This window comes from Ambystoma mexicanum, chromosome 5p (assembly GCF_040938575.1).
Source record: "Ambystoma mexicanum isolate Mex_15411 chromosome 5p, UKY_AmexF1_1, whole genome shotgun sequence".
In the NCBI taxonomy this organism is placed as follows: Eukaryota; Metazoa; Chordata; class Amphibia; order Caudata; family Ambystomatidae; genus Ambystoma; species Ambystoma mexicanum.
This window is the reverse complement of record NC_090930.1, coordinates 410,428,129-410,445,109: the sequence shown is the minus strand read 5'-3', so window position 1 is coordinate 410,445,109 and position 16,981 is coordinate 410,428,129. Positions and strand designations below refer to the sequence as shown.

At 44.4% G+C, this 16,981-nt stretch overlaps 1 protein-coding gene across 3 annotated transcripts in view; it reads left to right on the top strand.

Annotated features, from left to right (window-relative positions):
- Positions 1–16,981, top strand: part of ATP11C (ATPase phospholipid transporting 11C) — a 1,508,462-nt gene that overhangs the window by 958,039 nt on the left and 533,442 nt on the right. The window lies entirely within an intron of this gene.

Sequence of the window (16,981 nt, the reverse complement as noted above, 5' to 3'; positions counted from 1 at the left end):
AAAAGACAATGGGCCTCATTACGAGTCCGGCGGTAACCGCGGCGGTAAAACCGCCTGGTTACCGCCGGATTCGTATTACCATTCCGCCTCTGTGATTCCCGGAATCACCGGGGCATTACAACCCCGGTTTTCCGGGAATCACGGAGGCGGAATGGTGTTAATCCCCTTTCCAATTGAGTCCTATGGGGCTCGATGGGAATGGGGATCATGGAAACACCGGCAGCATCTCGTAATGCTGCCGGTGTTTCCTCGTCCGCCTGCAGGCGGGCGGTGTTAAACCCGCCAGGTCAGACCTGGCGGGAACATCACCTCCCGCCTGCAGGAGTTGTGATCGCCCGGCATGGAAACAACGGTGGCGGCGGGTTTACCGCCACCGTTGTTTCCATACCGGGCGATTTGTAATGAGGCCCAATGTTCACATTGGTGCACCTCAACACTTTCAGGTAGGCAAGGGACTCTTCCTCTGAACATTCATCTTTCAGAAGGGCAGCCTCTTTGCCATTTTTGTCTTTCTATCACATCAACAACCAATATTGCCCTTAATTATGTGATTCTGATTTTCTTCCTTATGGCTTTGGCAATGTGAGCTAAATCACCTTTTGAAAAACTTGCATTTGCCCTTTTGCTCTCTGCCCACCACCAAAGCAGCTTACTGCACTTCAGATGTTGGGGAAACAGGATCCTCTCAGGAGAGGCAGCTGAAATCTGCTTGGGTAAAGTCCTGGCGTACCTTCTTTTCAACCACTTCTGCCTCAATTGCCAACACCATGCTCTGCTTCAGCTGCTACTAATGCTGCGGCCATTCCAGTTACAGCTTCCTCTAATGGCCTGCACCTGAGAGCGACGTTTAAGCCTCTCTGCTTCCCTCAGGTGTGGGTCATAAAGCTTAACAGGCTGAATACTACTGCAACATTGCTCATCAGCCCTCTTCCTCGTCCCATTACTTAGGGACTTATGGAACTTGTAGTCCCAACCAACAGAATTAGGCTTTCTGGACAGTTTTCTAATTTTAAATGCAGATCTATTTTTCTAAAATGCATTTAAAGTAGAAAAGAGGAAGGCAGATTGTTCACGCCATTATAGGTTTCCTTTCACTGTACCTCTGGGAGTAAGGGAGATTTTTAACCTTGAAGATCTTGCACAGTTTTACCTTTCTTAAGATGTCTAAAGATTTTACACCATCTTTACCCACATCAAAAGGCTTAATGTGTGGTTCAGCTACATCATAACAACAATAAGCTATTACAAGTCTTGACATATTTAAAAGGTTCTTCCCTTCCAATGATAAAAACTGTGTCTCATCCCACGAGATCTCCTCACCACCCTGGGCCTTATCTCTTCCCAGGTGATCCTTCTGCAGTACACCACCCCCACAGCCAGGATCAGGAAGCAACTGCCTTTCCGTGGCCACCCGGCAGGAGACTTTAGGCAGGGGTTTAGTGAGAGATCGCAGGATTCATCACACTTCCTATTGCACTATGCCAGGTTTAAGGCTAGCTCCAATGTGACTCTCTACAGAAAAATGAAAAGGCTCCAGTGCAGACGTAATACCTGAGAGGAGGAGGCCTCTCTATCACTAAAACATTGCCAAGCAAGCCTCTAATTCTAATGACTGGGACTTTGTTGAATGAATGAATGAATGAATGAATGAGACAGAAAAGGAGGGAAACCTAAGAAGTCATGAGAGGAATCAAGTGAAACCTAAATGTAGTGCTCTTTAGGTTTTGTATGGATTAACTCGCACTGATTCACCACATCTGTTTTGTTGCATTAAGTGGCCGGGAGAAACCAGGACCCGGGCGTAACCAGAACTGAAGAACGTTTAATTGTAATACTTTGGAAATTCCCCTAGAGTTACTAACATCGGAATTCTCTGTGTAAATGTTACCACATTCTGGTAAATGACTGTTGTGAATTGATTTCCCCTGTAAGGTACTCCAAATGAAACGTTGCGCAAATTTATTTGTCTGGCCTGTGTTTGATTCCACTCTGCTTTGCGACACCACCCAGTGAACAGTGGACATATCCACACATGCAACCCATTGCTCACATTTTGGTGTTTCCCGATAAACCGACCCAAATCAGTCCTGCAACCTTTCCAATAGGCCTATAATCCTGTTGTCACTCTGGATTCTTCCAAAGCATTGGGGTCCTGCCTAAGTAGAGACAGGTGACTCTACTATTACTGGTGCAGAGGTTTTCCCGGATTTCTAGCTGTTAATTAAAATTCTCAAAGTCCCCACAGAACATAGTGCACATGAGTCCCTTTTAAGAGCACCTAGATGGTCAGTGGGTGCAATCCAAAGGTCATGAGGAGGACACAACTATGTCGGGCTCAGCAATTCATCTAGGCCTTGGCTGGTAATCGATGACAAACAAACCTCAACAAGGCTCTACCTTCCAGGATCCATGACCATGCTCAATCATACAATCAGGCTACCTTCTGTCTGGCTGAGGAGCACATCTTGATGTGCTGTTACAGGAGCATTGGAAAATGCAAGAAAGCTCACTTCACATCATCATCATGAAATGTAGAGTAATAAAACTGGCCCTCAAGCTATTCTTGCCATCATAAAAGGATTGACCATCAATGTAAAAATAGACAATATATCACATCACAGAACACACCACATCATAGAACAGCTAGGGTCTCCGCCGCCCCCTCTGCAAATTTCCGGGGGCTATCACCAAGCCTTCTATAGCTCTTTGTGCGACTTGTACTCGCTTAGTAATCTCTGTCATTTACCAATTGGGTTGGTGATATATAAATACTATACATACATACAGACATCCACGTTTCCATCCATTGGTTTTTGCAAGAAGCGTAGAGGCTGTGGGCTTGGGCGATAGAACAGAATGTCAACATGCTGTTGGAACATCTTCCAAGATGGACAAATGCCTGATCAACGCTCTGTTAGGAAAGTCTGATCTCAAATGCTTTGCACTAGATTATCAGATCCACTCTGATTTCCACTAATGCAGAACTTGGGACCTGACTCTGTTTGCAACAATGGAGGAAAGGAAATAACATTTTGCCAACAGATATATCAACCTTTTCAGTGGAAAGCTTTTTTGACGTTTTGATCATTCTTTTTCACCAATTCAGGGTGTTGGCAAGAGGGTTAGATTCTATAGCACATTGAGTCTTCGCATTTGGCAACAATCATGACCCTATCTAATAATGACTTCAGTGTAGAATCAACCTTAAGATTAATTCCATTGAAAGGCCCCTTAGTGAACCACTATTTTTATAGGGAGTGTACTCCTGTTCATCCTTTGTTAGATGGGTCTCATGGCCTCGGCTAATATGGTTCTTGGAACTCCTGGATGTGATGTGAAAACACTCAGGTTGAAGATCCCCTAATGCTTCTGGTTAGGGAGAAGGACCGGGTCTGCCATCATAACCCCCAGAGATTGGCCCAGACTGTGTGCTAATTGTACTGTCATGGCGCTGACATTGACGATTATGGATAGTTGCTTAGAGGTTTATGTGGCAGTCATATCCCACTCTGATCTACGTATGTACCAGAAATAATTGAAGCACTGCTGCACTTGCTGCTGCTCCAAAGAGTGACCCCCATCGTCGGCTAAAGCACAACACTTATTGCACTCTCTCTAAACCTTGTTTAAGTCAAGTGCTATTGCCTGTTACTGGTAGAAGTATGAACCTTCTCCTTTTGTTCAATCTAGTTTGAAACTAGGTCCGCCAGTCGCTAGACCATTGTTGGCATGCAAATGTAACCCAGTACTGTAGCAACTGATGAATCTGCCATTTGGGCCACTTGGTCCACTTGACAGAGCTGATACCAAGTACATTTCTTCGAAGCCTGCTTTCTTAGTGACAATCATGTCTGCTAGCAAAGTCCATTAATCAACTGTTCAGGAAAACCCCATCCATGCCTCTGTTGGGGAAATGGGATAAAATACAACACACCAAAAATAAAATACCCTTAGTGACAAGCCCGTTTCAAACAATTATACATTTTTCTTATCTCTTGTGGTGTTTTGTTTGATAACTTGCAAAGCGAATGCTATTCAAGCATTTTCCTAAGGGGATCCAAAGTGTTTTTTCATTAAATCAAAGTGTTTATGGAGACTCGTCTGCTCTACCTTCCTATAGTGATGTCGGAATTCCACTTCACTCAGACACTTTCATTGCTGACTTTCTTTCAGAATCCTTATAAATCTTTGGAACCTGCACTGCACAAAATGCATGCTAGCATAACTCTTATAACCTTGAAAAGACTACATCCTTCAGAAAATCGGACCATTTATGTGTTTTTTTTCAACTGCAACGAAGGTCAAACCCTGTTCAAGCAGGTTATCAGTACATGGGGCGTGGCCTTCATTAGTACTGTCATGCGGCAGCCAGGGGCTTCTCCAGGGACGCTTGACCGTGCATTCTATAGGAAACATGGTGGAATCCTTGACATTCGCACCCGGGAAGGACACTCAGCCAGTCGGGTGGCTGTAAAAGCAGGCAGAAGCACAGAGGGCCTCATTGGCGTTGTGGTTACAAATGGTGGTAATGCATTGTTACCACTGCATTACCCCCGCATTACCGCAATGCAGAACTAAAGGTTTGGAGGTAAGGTTGTGGTTATTCCACCACCTTACTACCAAAAAAAAGTAATATCGGCGGAATTACCGCTGGCTGCATTTCCACCGAAATCCTCATGGAGTCCTATCAACTCCACTAAATGGAGACTTACACTGCCTACCCACCACTTTTAATCTGGTGATAATTCCACCGTACCAAGTAGCAGTACCGGTAAATCCATTTGGTGGTATTTCAACAGATTTACCACAGAAATACCACAAAATGTATAATGAGGTCCAGTGTACCACCTGCTTTTTTCAGCCACCCGAGGCCATTCCACAGGTGGCACCTTTTTGATTGTGCCTATCCACGTCCCGAACCCTAAAGAGATCCTGCATCCTTTCCCCACCTGCCCCCATTCCTCCGCACTTACTACTGGAGTAGAGCAGGACTCAGGATTGGTTCATTAAGGTAGGCGTAGCCTGCACCAATCACTAGGGCCCATTTGGCTTTAAAAGAGGGCTGAAACCCTCACTTCCTCACTTAGCAGATCATCCGACGACTTTGAAAGGAGTAAGAAGGACTCATTTGGAGCCTGGCTGCAGGTACAGTCTACCTTACATCTTCCGCCATTGAAGGAAGGCCAGGATTTCCAAGAGGGAAGCAAGATCCCTCCCCTAAACATCTCCCAGGGAACAGAGGGTAATACTGGACTCAGAGGACCTGTCCAGCAGCTCCAGAACCGGTACCCAGCCAGCACACAGCGTGCCCTGCTAGGTTCTGCCAGCAAGATTCCTAGGTGGGAAGTGCCAGAGAGTCTCTGAAAAATGGACATGGCCGTTGCCAAGGTTATTTTTTTTAATGTAAGATTGGGCTTGCGCAATACGCTCTGAGCCCAATCTCCCGCAAGAAATTTTAAAATAAACAATTCGCATCCCGGAAGAACCCCAGGATGCAAATTATAATCGCCCCCGCTCCAGGCCGGCATACAAGGTAGGTAATGACCCTGAGCCCTTGCTTCACTCGGGACTACCAAGGCTCGGGCTGGTAGGTCCTTGCCGGTCCTGTATGCCCCTCCCCCCTGAGCAGGTTTGATGGGTACATTCTATGCTGTCTACTGTGACAAAGTCCCATGTGTGGTGGGACTGTGGTGATCTGGGGGGCTTGGTGCTTTCATGCGCTCTTTGATGGAGGCCCCTGCACAAAGGATCCTCCAAGACCCTCCCCCACCCCACTCCATCACCAGCCGTGAGTTCATATGTCCCTTCCAATAACTGGGTAACTCGGTTTCATGATTTGTATGTATTGGCAAATATTTCTTAAATATCACTCAATTCGCAGAAAAACAATTTGCTCCAAATTCCAAGAATGATTCAATTGCTTAATTTTGTAATCTTTAAAAAGCAATCATTAGTATTAGGAAAAATCTATATATGAGCATTTTTTTTACAAAATCACAAGCACATATTTCAGGATTATAGTCCCTTTATACATTTCTTAAAAACAATTAAACAGTTCCACACTTTAAGTCAAAAGAATGTCTAACAAACATTCATTAAAAACAGAAGCTTAACAATGCCACTATATGTGGAACAAACTCCATAATCCGGAAGTGATGGACTCGATGATGCAGAGGACAAATGTATGCAGGTGAAAGGGCAATTAATGAGCCTGCACTAATGAAAATAGACAAAATACTTCTACCGTTCTAATGTTATGTGACAAACAATGTAAACAATACTGTTTGAAACAAAAAAGGAATTCATTGTAATTATTAATTCTTTCGGGGTAATCAGTATCAAAAGAATATCCAGTACATTTCTCTTTGCAGATGAATTTTTGTCCTGTTGTCTTGGGAGAACGAGAAATGTTTCCATAATGCATACTTTTAATTGACTTACTGAATGTTTTGCCAAAATAACAAAAGAATGAGACACTTGACATCATTCTTTAAAGCTGGGTGTCGGGTTTATGTTCTTTCATGCCTTGTTTTTTGTAAACATGTCCACAAGAAATTTAAGTCAATCCAGTAGTTTCACACATGTAAGTTGTGTATTGTTTGAAATAGATTTTCACACCTATTTTTGGATGAAAAACGTGATCTCCTTTTAAGATATTGCTGTCAAGTTGCACACATAAGGCAGGAAACGTTGCCTTTTTTGAGTATGAAGAAAAGTTTGGGAGTCTATCAATTCCAAAAAATCTGATTTCGTGACATAATTTAACAGTTTCATGTGACAGTCACACAATCCCTGAAAGATCTCGCATGTGCGCTGTGTGTTCCTGTGACTCTGTGCCAGTGCTCTGGCGCTTTTGTCTGTGGAGCCTGTCAACTGCCAAGAGTCTTTCTACTGTTTCTGCTGCCAGGAGGCAGAGTTTAAAACCTCCAGAACAGGTGCAGCACATGGTGTGTGCTGTGTGTTCCTTGGTGAACGTGGTTTGGTGTTCCTGAGGTGCGGTCGACTCATATCATCTCGGATAGAAATAAGCATTCTTCAACCCTTATTTCAACTTGCCTATTATCAAGCGCGGCTTACGCAGCGGGGAAGCTTTTGAGGTTGTCATCTGAGCCTCTGGAGCCACTTAATGTGGGATGGTAAGGCAGCCCCTCCTCTGTCTATGTTAGCAGGTGCTCAAGAGGCGGTGTCTGCCTCTGTAAACTCAGATCAATTGAGTGCTTGCTTGCAGCCACGGCTTAACCTATCCCCACCTAATGATGAGGGTGGGTGCGTATCCTCCAGCTGCGTCAGGGCGCACTGGTGCTTCGAAACCTAATGAAGGAATATGCTCTCTTGCCCATGCTGACCCAGATGATTTTCGGGATTGCTGTGACTCTAATTTAATATCAGATGTTTCAATTCTGCCTCCTATTTCCTCTGAACTGCCAAAAAGGGTTCGCCTTTCCCTAGGGGTCTCTACACAACCGCAACAAGGATATTTTTCTTGCCCAGATCACAACCGGGAGGAGGTCCAATTATTCAGATCAACTCGGACCTTTACACTAGTGCCTTTTTCTCTGGATGATGCGCAGAGGTTTTTTGATCAACGGGGTCCTAATTTCTCGAATTGCTCCTCTCCTAAGTCCCAAAAGGCACCCAAGCCTTCCAACAAACAGTGAACTTCATCTTTCTCTCCAACTCATGTGCCTTTGGACACACAAGCAATTTTCTTTCGCTGTGCTGACTCGGATCCTTTCCTCAATGGACAGAAGTCATGATGTAACACAGTTTGAACTATGTGAGGTTTGCACTGTATTAAAGTCTCTAGTAGAGAAGATTAATTTTATTGAAGGTTTGTTGACCATGCTGGGCATGACGGGTTCAGTCAGAGCTAAATATGTTGGCGCTGATCATAAACGGTATCAACCGTCACTTGTCAAACATCTCTTTTAGTGCCTAATACTGTTAATGAGATAAAAAACGATTCAGCTTCTCTCCATGATAGAAGGAGGTAATAGTGTCTTAGCACTGAATAAGGCTACTATTCAAAACTGAGACTAATTCTCCTAAGGTTGTGTTAAATTCCATACTGGCCTCCTCACCAAGTTGAAATGGGGGCTAAAGAGAAAATAAAGTCTAAAAATGCTAAAAGAATGAATGGCTTACTCCCTCAGAGTAAAAAAAGCTCGCTCAAATGTCTGCGCTCCATCAAAGCAGAGACAGAAATTTTCTCTGAAGACTGTAACACCTCAGGTTATCCGGCGCCGATTGTACAGCGTCCAGATTCATGCTTAACTCTAAATCTGCACTGTTATGATGGATTTCTTAACTCTGACCTGGTGGGCGGAGGTTCAGAAGGCCAGCCTAGCTTCTTGGAACCGGGTAACCTTCTGGACAAGCCAGACTATTCAAGGTAGCATTGGCGGTGGTCAAGACTAGGTCTCAGTAGGGGTGAGGGTGACTGAAAGACCTAAATGAGCACACAGAGTAAAGGACACTTACAAATCACTCCCAGTCAGGTGTATATATATTATGAATACAAATACATTTATTCAAGGCCTTTGAGTTTAGTTTTAGTTATTAACAGTTAAACTTTTAAACCAACACAATCCTACTAAAATACATATATACAAAACCAAGGGGCATAATGCACGAAATGGGTCCACAACCTAGAAAAGGGAAGGAAGCAGGTAATGCAAAGAGTCTTTAGGCATTTCTGCAGTAATCACAATCCTAGCTGAAAGGCAGTCCAGTCCCTAAGAAGAGGGGAGCCTATTGCTCAAATGTACTTGCAATGCTGGCGCACGCGGTAGTGCAGATCAGCGAAAACGGGGTCTCTTGTAGGGTCTGTAACAGCTCAGGAAGGTGGGTGAGATGATGCAGAATAGGTTGCCACTGTTCATGGAGGGTCTCCCTGTGAGAGCAGAACAGGTTCCAGGAATTGGGAATTGTTTGATAGCTCAGGCTATCTGTAGAAAGCAGCGGGGCCCTCAGGAGCCACTTGTGCGTAAAAATGGATGGATGCGATAGGAGCCAATGGTAAGGGTTGCAATTACTCACCGACCCCCAGCGCACTGCGGACCAAACTTCGGCAATCTAGTCCAATTCGGTTGCTGGTTCAAATGCAGCAATCTCGCAGCTCTGCGGCTTTCAGCAGCAAAGTTACAGCGTTGATTCCCAAACGGGACATTGGCGATTTCTCTGCTCCTGGTGGATGGATCAGGCCAGTTTCACTGTAGCAGGCTTCAGGACACAGAGGGCACAGCTGCAATGCGCTTGCAAAGTTCGTCCCCACGGCTGGGGGACACAGTAACCGCGTGTACTCAGTTTCGGGTGCTCTCTCTTTACATCAGACCTGGGAACGCAAAGTGTACGAAATTCGGTGTGAGAGTGCTGTGAACACAGAGCTTGCGATGTACCAAGTTTCAAGGGTCTGCTCGAAACGGCGGCGGTATTAGATCAAAGGTCCGGCGCAAGCTGGTCCGCCCACTGGTTGGCCCAGGGACACTTCCGAGAAGGCTTACATGCAGGGTTTGATGAAGGTGCAGAGAATAGTTGGTTCCACTATTCTAATGGGTCGAAGCGTCTTCGCAGACCTTCTAGTTTGATCGGATGCCGAGGGGTCCAGCGGGACGACAGCAGGCTCAGGGTGCCAAACCTTTCAGTGGGTCATCAGCGGTTCCTCGACTCAGCTTCTTAGTTTCAGGATACTTGGATCCTATCTTTCGTTCAGTGAGAACTCAGGAAATTGACATGGTATGGGTGTTTGGAGCCTTCTCTTATCCAGAATCTCCTTCGCGCCAAAAACGAAGGGGACCCAATGCGAGATCTGCTCACATACAGGCACACCGTACGTGGACCAATCATGGACCACGATGGTCTCAGGCATTGACAGCACACCAGACTCTCTGGCACCCAGGATGTGTATTGGAACCAAGACAGTCCAGCCCACATCCTGGAAGCACACACACAAGGCATGCAGAAGCCCACAAATGTTTGGCGTTTCGCAGGCGAATGCATGACCAAATAAGGATTGACCCAGGTCGCCTGGACTTGGGGAAGGTGAAGGGGCAAGATGGCCAAAGGACAGGACAAAGAACCTCGTGGCATGGCCATTTTGGAGCCAGGCCACCTATATGTGCCAAACGTGGTAAACACGGTTTACCTGTCAGGAAAGGGTTAAAAATACATGAAAAGATGAGCTGCAATCAGCCCTGTTCAAGGCACATCTGCACTTCTCCTAAAAAATCCTTCGAGAGGCCTAGGGCCTTTAGAAATGACAGGAAGACCCAAGTGCACTATACTGGAAGGTACATTGTGCACTTGCAACATTTTGCAGTGCCCTATTTAGTTCTCATGTACAGTCTCTGCTTCGAGGGCGTATTTTCGTAAAACATCCAGGTGGGTCCTTGAGAAGTGTGCCGCTATCTCATAAATATGATAATATTTATAATATAATTAGCTCTAGGAAGAAACATATTAGAAGAGAGATATGTTTGAGATATGTCCCGACAGGCTCCTGTCCGGAGCCTGTCAGGAGCCTACGAGCCTAGGGCCACAAGCCCTACACCTTGCCTACAACTTCCCGCTGTGCCCCTGCCACCCGTGTTAAGACTATCCAAGCCACAGGACCTCCCGCCTTGCTGCTCCATCTTCCTCTTACCACCGGCGACACCAACATGAACTAGCTCCACCGATAAGCATTGGTGCTGACTGTACTATGAGATACTGAGTTGCACTTGCCGCCTGCTGCACCCATCACCACACGCTAATCCTACCATCCAGTAATCCACCTATATCGTAATGTGTTAAACTGTGCTTGTTTGTCTTAACATGTGTACTCCCTGATACTATTGCCTTGGACATGATACTAGACACTTTATTTAATACATTTTCCATAGACCTTTACTAAATTTCTCATTCCAAATAGTGGCTGTTTTTGCTAATTGCTCCATGTGATCATGCTCAGTTTGCATTGCCTTCTATCTGTCTGCCCATTCTGTAAAACTCCGCAGTTATCCAACTAATCACAGACCCTTAACCACTGTTCACATGCTGTACTAGCCTGGCCCTATGCTGACTGTTTTTACACTGTACTAGCCTGGCCCTATGCTGATTGCTGCTATGTTGTACTAGCCTGGCCCAATGCTGATTGCTGCTAAGTTGTACTAGCCTGACCCTATGCTGACTGTTTTTACACTGTACTAGCCGGGCCCTATGCTGATTGCTGCTATGTTGCACTAGCCTGGCCCTATGCTGATTGCTGCTGTGTTGTACTAGCCTGGCCCTATGCTGACTGTTTTTACACTGTACTAGCCTGGCCCTATACTGACTGTCATCATACTACACTAGCCCAGTCTGATGCCGACTGCTGCCATCCTGAACTAGTCCACTCCTTTGTCCTACACCTTCCGATAAATAGGCAAACTCCCCTACCAACTCTATGTCCAATCCATCCACGTACTCCTTAGCCATCCTTTCCGCACTTATTGCCTTGTCCACAATGGCAGCTCTCCACTATAGACTCCCTTCAGCAAGGGAACTGACTAGCAAGACACATACCAAGCCTCCTGCCCAGCAGTCACTAGATCCTATTACTCAGACCCACCAGAATCAGATCTGCCCTACCACACTAAGAAACCATAGACTTGGATCTAGACTACCTAAGCCACCACAAGCCTACCCCCACACCTCTAAAACTAAACCTATCCATATTCAGAAACCCTGTACTAAACCATCTGAAACCTTGATCAACAATGACCACACTAGGGATTCCATGAAAGTAACACACAACCTCAAGGGTGGCCTCATCATCAGATCTTTGATAGCCTATGCTCCTGAAATTGCCGATATCATCACCTGCAACCAGCTTGACTTCCTAGCAGTGACTCAAACATGGTTACACAAATCTGCTGGCCCTGCCATAATGCTAGCCATACCCTCAAACTTCACTATCTTTAGAAAAGACAGAGAAACTTCCAAAGGAGGCGGTATAGCATTCATCTGTAGAGCCGACCTCACTATCAAAGAAATAGATCATGTGACTATGCCTTCAGCAGAACTACTCTCCCTAAAATTAGGAATCTCCGCCTCACGTACTATCACGGTGCACCTTATCTATAGACCCGTGGGTCCACTAGGTACCTTTTGAAGAAGACATAACCACCCTTCTAAATACTAATGCCAAACCGGTGACACAAATCATCCTACTTGGCAATTTCAACCTAGGCTACAATGACCCTAAAGACACTAATGCCTCTGTCCTAGCCAGCACAATATTGGAAGCAGGCCTCACGATCCGCAACAACGACCCTACGCATGCTAAAGGCCGCACATTGGATTGGGTAGCAGATATCAACTGAGCCACCCTCATAACGGCTCTCGAACCCTGCATTTGGACCGATCATTACTTGATCTCGTTAATCATCTCAGACTTACCTCAATCTAAACGCTGAAACTAACCGAATGTAAACCTCCTGCCCATCTCAACACTTGGCTCACCCCAAGCCTAAAAGCCCTACGCAAAGAAAAAAGAAGAGGAGCAGAAGCCTGCAGGAAAAAAAAACCTCCGCAGAATAAAAATCTCCTTACTGCCCTCACTAATAGTTACAAGAAACAAATCATTCAGGCAAAAAAAGAGACCTTTAACGACAGAATCAACAAGCAAATTCTAACACCAGGGAAATCTTTTCCATTCTTAGAGAATTAGAATCACCCATCGCACCTGTAGACTCCTCTACTAAAGATAAAGTCTGGAGCACCAACATTCAAAATGCCCTATGCAATAAAATCACCATGTTACAAGACAAAATATTAGCCAAAATATCCTCCCTCCACAACATCGCACTTTCTACTCAAGAAGCCATCCTACAAGAACTTGCCGTCACCCAGACTAAACCACATAACCATTTCAACTTTAGAGCTATCTCCATAGTAGAAGCTAAGAACATCATAACTTCCCTTAAACCTTTTCGTTGCCTTGGCGACACCTGCCCAGCACCTATCATCAAAGAAGCTGCACAAGAACTAGCCCCTTTCATCACCTCCTTTATCAACTCATCCTTTAAATCATATTGTGTGCCTACCAACCTTAAAGATGCCTGGATTTTACCCCTCCTAAAAAAAGCCAACCTAGACCCTAATGTCCCAACGAACTATAGGCCCCTAACAACAGTTCTGTTCCTACTTAAAATCTTAGATAAAGCTGCCTATCTACAGATTCAATCCTACTTGAAGATTAATAACCTACTGGGCACAAGACAATCTGGATTCAGACCGAGACATGGAACCGAGACGGATCTCCTTGATCTCAAAAACCAACTAGTTGAGCGTAAAGATAGAGGAGACTCCTCCATTTTTCTACTCCTAGATCAATCAGCCGCATTTGACTTGGTAGATCACAAAGTACTATGTAACCATCTCAAATCGGCTGCCAACTTCGCCACTAAGGTGACTGCGTGGATAAACTCTTTCTTGATCAACAGAACCATAAGAGTCTTCTCACCTACCTCAGCTGCTGACCCAGTGTCCATCACCTGTGGTGTTCCTCAGGGGTCATGTGTCTCCCCGACTTTGTATGATATTTTTACAAAGCCACTGTTCGATATCTTGGACGAACTGGGTGTCTCATATACTAATTATGCGGACGACACCCAGATCCTCATCCCAATCCAAGGAGACTACGACAAAGACACTATCTTCATAAACAAAATCTATCAAATCGTTCAAACATGGATGGCCACACACGGCCTATGTCTTAACGACGATAAAACCGAGCTTTTAATCATTGGTTCCACTAGTAAACTAAACAAACTTTCCCACATGTAGAAATCCATCACTATTGACGGTATCACAATTAAGGTAGCCAAGGAAGTCAAAACCCTAGGATTCTACTTAGACTCAGCTCTTAACTTAGACAAGCAAGTTAATGCCACAGCGTCAGCAACCAGTTACACCTGTAAACTTATCCATGCACGTAAACCATTTCTCTCCGCGGACAGCTGCATCACCATTGCTCGAGCCCTTATCCTATCGAAACTAGACTATAGCAAGTCCCTTTATTTAGGCACCAGTAAACATAACACCAATAAACTCCAAACCCTGCAAAACAACGCCTTTAGAACAGCACTAGGCATTCCTAAAGGACAACACATATCTGACCAAAGAAGAGCCACCAACTGGTTGGCCATCAACGACCGTATCTAACTTAAAACTCTGAATATTACACACAACTGTCTCAACAATAAAGCGCCTGCATACCTCACAGAGAAATTAACTAAGCATACATCCGAACGCCCCATCAGAAAAGCCCAAACCAACAGTGTCAGAATACCTAACTTCAATCTGAAAAGAACTGGAGGCTCAAGCTTCCCAGTATTGGCAGCTCAACTATGGAACTCTATCCCGGACTCTCTAAGAGCTACTCCCTCTTTTCACGTATTCAAAACTAACGTTAAACTCTGGCTACTTTCCAATGACTGCTGATGCTTTACCCCTGAACGACCGGTCTCCACCGCTAAACGTTGTCTCTAGATGCTCCTCCTTGTTAATACAAACAGAACCTCAATTGTAATTGATGCACTGTATGTAAATGTAAGATATTTATGTAACTTTAACATAAGAAATGTAAGATACTGTAACCCAAGATTTTCACAAGCGCCCAATTACCTAACGGCCCGGTTCGCTCTACAAATAAATAAACAATACAAACAATACAATTAGGCAAACGAGGAAGTTGGCCGAAACTAGAACTACTATCATTAAGAGATTAAAGTTAGCCTACAGGAAATTGGGTGAGAAGTTTTAGGCAGATACTGTATCAAAGAGACGCCGAACACACGTTATCCGCTCTAGCCAACAAGGACTCCTCATGTTTCTGGAAACTAATAAGAGGGAGTCGGGGGGTGCATTCTATCCTGCAGTTACAACCTATCTCTGGCTCAATTTAGGAATTCTGTTTTGGAAAATTGTATGCTACTCTGTCCTCGGCTGTCTTTTCTCCAACGCAGAGTAACAATGCCCATGATGGGCCGTTATCATGGGAGCTCCTGGGGGTAATTTGTTAGCTATAAAAAGGGCTAAGTCTACCAATGCACTTGGGCCTAATGGCTTATCCAATCTTACCTTGAAATCAGCCCTGCTGCTGTGGGTAAGGGTCCTCTTGGTTCTTTTTCAGAAAATCCTTGCTACTTATCAGTTTCCCCATACTTGGAAGAAGGCAATAGTAGTTGTGATCTTCAAGAAGGGAGACAGGTCGGAACCTTCTAATTACTGCCCTATCTTCCTTCTTGCTGCCTCCTATAAGACCTTTTCACGGTTCGTATTGCGGGCCCTTGTATGATGAGCCGAAAAGCTCTTGTAGATTCAATCCAAACCAGTGGGGCTTCAGCAAGGTAACTAGTACATGTTTGAACTGCTTGCCGATCAAGCTTCTGACTAACCAGACAATCGAGAAGAAGGATAACATGTATCTGGCTTTCTTGGATATTGCCAAAGCTTTTGATTGTGTTGATCGCTCCAGGGTGTGGGCGATGTGAAGAGAATGGAAGTGTCCTGAACCCCTGGTTAACATTCTGGAACATCTGCATACTGATATCAGGATTAAGTTGGATCAGACTGCATCTTTCTCAGGCCGGATATATGTTGAGCGGGGGTTCTGGCAGGGGTGCGTGCTGGCCCCATTTTTATTTAATCTTTATATTCTTGGCATTGGTATAGCTTTAGCCCGTGTTGTGTCTAGCCCCCCTCGATTGGGCACTTTAAGGATGCAATATCTTCTATATGCAGATGACATTGTCCTTATGGGCAGAGCCCCAGTAGGTCTTCTAAGGTCTTTAAAAACAGTGGCTGATTTATTTTGTGACTTGGACTTGGACATAAATGTCCCTAAATCCAAGATAATTGTTATAAATCAACGCAGGGCACTTGGACGCAGGCCCCTGCCGGTGTGGTTTATAGGTAATTCTAGATTGGAGGTGGTCTCAGAATTTAAATATCTTGGTGTTTTAAAATCAAAACAATCTCTTGGTTTAGCAAATCAGGCACCTAAGCTTGAAGCTATTGCAGCTGCAACAAAATGGTGTGTTTTGAATAAGAAATATGGTAATTTCCCCCTCCTACCAGTTGTGAAAATGTACAATGTTCTATGGAGCAGAAGTTCAAGGAGAGGGGCTACTTTGGGCCAGACTTGAGTCATTGATATGGAAGTAAGTGCTGGCACTTCCATTAGGTACACCTATGGCGGCTTTACATCATATCCTGGGCCTTGTTCCATTAGAAGTATTGTTGACTTGCCGTAGAATTCTATTAGCCAGGAATATTTTGTACCCTGCCGCCTTCTCCCTTTTTGTGCACCTAAATGCTTTTTTTAGGGTGGGCAATTGCTCTGAATTATTGGATGCAAGGTCTTTTAGTCACTGTGGAGTCACTCGGGAAGCAAATGGTATACTGTTGGAAGATTTGGAGTACAGGTCTTCCAGGGTTATGGTGACATTATTTGAAAATGCCTGGATCAACAATATGGACTGCCTTGAGACCTATACAATCTTCTATCACTTCTCTTGGGATATAAAATTATACAATCAAATTCAGAAATGTATGAGAAGATATCCATCCAAACAAGCAAGGGAGTGTTGGCTACATGTTAAATTAAATTTGCTGCTAACTAATGATGTCCTCAGAGCTAGGAATAGATTGGCGAAGGAACTACGGGTATGCCACTTATGCCAGAATAGTATTGAGACTATCAAGCATGTCATTATTTAATGTCCAGTCCTGGATAAACAGAAAAATGAAATGTCTGAATTATTTTTTAAATCTAGACCCTTGTTTACATGGGAAATTCTATGGTGGAAATTTCTTTCAGAGCCTACTGATCAATTGCTGATTACTATAATGAATTTTGTAAAAAGCATAGAGATAGACTCTGTAAAACTATTTTGACAGCACGAAATTCAAGAAATTGTATCCTATTTTATATGAGATTATCAGGATGAATTGTGTA